This window comes from the organism of the source record quoted next, unplaced genomic scaffold, assembly GCF_019419815.1.
Source record: "Pyrus x bretschneideri cultivar Hongxiangsu unplaced genomic scaffold, Pyrus_bretschneideri_v1 Contig216, whole genome shotgun sequence".
Lineage (NCBI taxonomy): Eukaryota > Viridiplantae > Streptophyta > Magnoliopsida > Rosales > Rosaceae > Pyrus > Pyrus x bretschneideri.
In genome coordinates, this window is record NW_025999520.1 from 123,157 (window position 1) to 126,574 (window position 3,418).

The following is a 3,418-nucleotide window of genomic DNA, read 5'->3' on the forward strand; positions in this document are numbered from 1 at the left end:
GGGTGATCTATCATTTTTTATCCTTTTGGACAATGTGGTTGCCTGTACTCTACATTCCACCTGAAAGTCCCTTTTTTCCTCCTTCTGAGCATACAAGATACTTTATAAGAATCCTAATGGGTATGCCAAGACTATGTTCGGGAAAGATTTCGGCCCTTGCACAACTGCCCTGGGAGGTTGGCACTTGTGTGAATGTGTTGGTATCTGCTGACTTCTTGCTGCTTAGTATGCTATAAGAAAAATATAAAGTTAGTTTTGAAAGGTGACTTTGTGGGGCCATAGGTGTAGGCTTTGAGGCTTGCAATCAAAACTAATGAAGTGCTAGGCGTGCCATTGTTATCTCAGTATAACTGAAGTAGAACAGATTTAGTTTAAGTTGATTACTTACGTCCCAAGTTACTTAAACTTCTTGTTATCAAAGAATTGTCGCAAATGAGTTAAGTCTGCCTTTAAGTTCTTTTTCTTGCCTTGTAAACAAGGACTTTTAGTTCATGATCTTGTACGTTTGAATGGAGAGAGTCCAAAGCCTATTAAATCATTTGCTTGATTCCAAGTTGTTCTTGATGAAAACAGGTTTATTGAGTTATCCAGGTCCGGATGTAAATGGGACTCTTAGGTAGAAACTAACTAGAAATAACTCGCATACATGCTAAAAAGAACACTCAGATGACAGATCTACTAATTTAAAGGACAAACAAAGAAATTTGGGCAAGATTTCACCTTGTCGGGTAAGGTTGAACTTCTTGCAGCCACTTCTCTTAGAGTTCACAAAGGTTGTACACTAAAAAGGGATGGATGATAAACAAGGTTTACACTAGGGAATCGATACTACAACACTAAGAAAGGTAGCAGAGCTTTTACACTAGCCAAAAGATGGCTTTTCTAAGGAAACTGTTGGTAAAGGGACTGAATCTGGGTTGATTTCAGCTTGTCTGGGTACGAACTAGCTTGATAGCAAAGTTTGTATGTTGTTTGTTTGATTGGTTGAGTGTCCTTGCCTCTATTGTCTCTTCTTCCTTTTATAGGTGATCTAGCCCAACTGTCTGGGCTTTATTCTTGGCCGAGGGTTCTCAGGGGCAGTGAGTCATCATATATTTACTTGTAGTGCCACTAGAAAGTGCTTTTTGGCTGATACTAAATTGGTCTCTGTCAGTTGTCACTTCGGTCCTAGGCACATGGCCTATATCTTGGCTGAGAAGGCTTCAATTTGCTCCAGGCTTTGTGGCTGGGCTTCGGAAAAATTTATCTTGTCTTGGCGTCTTTGGGCCTCCCTTCAGTTAAGCCTAATATTCAAATATTAACACAAACAATTAGTCAACGTCCAGTCCCTCGTACATCAATCATAATCAAATTATGCACTTCATGCCAGACCTAATCACATCTAAAAGCCGAAGATGCATTGCTATATACGGAATGACTATAACCTACTGTTAGTTTCATGTCATCAGATTAGAGAATTGAATTTGCAACACATGTGAGAAAACAAAGTTTGGCAATCAAGTTAATTACATCATAACTAGCTTGCTTATATACCATTGAAATATTCTACAGTGTAAATAAAAGACAAACAATTATGCTATAATTAGTGGTTAATCTTTGGACTTTAACCAATGATAAGCAGGTAGCTCTCACATGCCTCAGTTTGGCAAAATTTTCACCGTCCATCGTTAGCCGGTTGCTTGTCTTGTGAGCTGTATAAAAACCTAAACAACTTGCAAATTGAGTTGCAAACGGTGGAAATTATGGATATTTTGTTTCCTGTTTGTGTGTTCTCTGAACAAGAAAATCTGTCATAGTATCAGTTGTGTTGTATACAATCATGCATGATCGTATGATAAGATGACCAAAAAAAAAAAAAAAAACTCTCCATCTGGACCCTCGAATTATGCCCTTTTCGCTGCATTTTGATGCTCCCTGCCTATGTTGCACAGATACGGACACGGATACGATGATAAGCGACACGACGATATGGTGACACGGTAAATCTCAAAAAATAAGAACACGGATACGGCTAGGACATGGAAATTATAATATAATAAATATTACATATATTAAATTTCCCTAAATAAAATTAAGCAACATATTAGATTGAGGTCAGAGACTCTTTTAGATTTTAGTTTCAAAATTTCCAAAACTGCCCCAAAATGTTTTTTAAATTTAACAAAAGGCCCTTGCTGCATCTTGACCGTGTCCAAGCCGTGTCCAAGTCGTTGACCGTATCCAAGCCGTGTCGGAGTGTCCGACACTTCGGGGTTTTTGAGTGTCTGTGCAACCTTGCTCCCTACTGTTGTGTTGCTACAAAGTTGAATTTGCTGATTGCCGGATACTGATGTGAGCTTATACCAAGTGTGTAAAACGATACGAATAAGAAGCTAAAATGGATCATGGAATGTGCAAGAAAACTAGCTAAAGCATGGACAAGGTCTTATTAATAGCTTAGGCCAAGTTGAAGTCCAAGAGCAGCAAGGACAACAAACAATGTCATGGTCCCAATACCGAATACTTCGTGAACGGTTTTCAATTCAGGTTTACCCTGCAAAAATAGAAAAGGAATAAGAAAACATCGAGTTGCTCAATAAAATAATGAATAAACCGATAAAAAAGTAGATGTAAGGAGTCTGACACATATGCGAATGTAACACATTAAAACCATAAAGGGAAAAGGTTTTGCACACATATTAAACTATGATTTGTCTACCTGAGGAAATGGCTCCTTACGTGCAAGGAGCCAAGTAGTTTTAGAAATAAATATTACCTCAAACAAAGTAGGCAAAATTGTTTGTATGGTCACGAGATTAAGACCAATGAGCCCTGTAACAGCATAAGGGCTGCAAACATAGATACAGATTAAATTCAGCCTCGGTACAAAGCATAAAAAGTGAACCTTTTGTTGTATTTGTCTACGCTTTCCAAATAACTGGTACGAAAATTTATAGAAAAAGAAATTTAGTGAAACACAACATCTAGAAGTTTACCTTTCAAAAATGGGTTTATCTGAAGTAAGAAGAGATGTTACCCCTCCAGTTGCTCCAAGAGTAAGAAGAAAAACATCCCTGCTAGAAGCTTAGGGTGCAAAGTCTTTGGCATTGGCCTTCTTCTCCAGAAATGATCAGAAGCCAGAACATATTACTATACACCAGAAAATTTATGGCATAGTTGGTTTATCGAAACATATGCTGCAGTTGGGTTCATACCACATCATCTGAAAAGCGTATCCAGTAACCTAGATATGTTCCATAGCCGCCCATAGCGAAAAGCACAACAGCCTACAAAATACAAGAAACCATAGACAATTATCTCAAGCAACTTTAGATGAATACCCTTTATGGCCAGCATGACATGATTAAGGGAAGTACCATTCTTTTACATAGGGGTATAAAGCGGCATACCATGTTGCCAGGTGACCCCAATGCACGAG

At 38.3% G+C, this 3,418-nt stretch overlaps 1 pseudogene; it reads right to left on the reverse strand.

The window, feature by feature from the left end:
- Positions 1–2,428: 2,428 nt before the first annotated feature.
- LOC125477501 lies at positions 2,429–3,412 on the reverse strand (annotated as a pseudogene).
- Between the last annotated feature and the right edge of the window lie 6 nt (positions 3,413–3,418).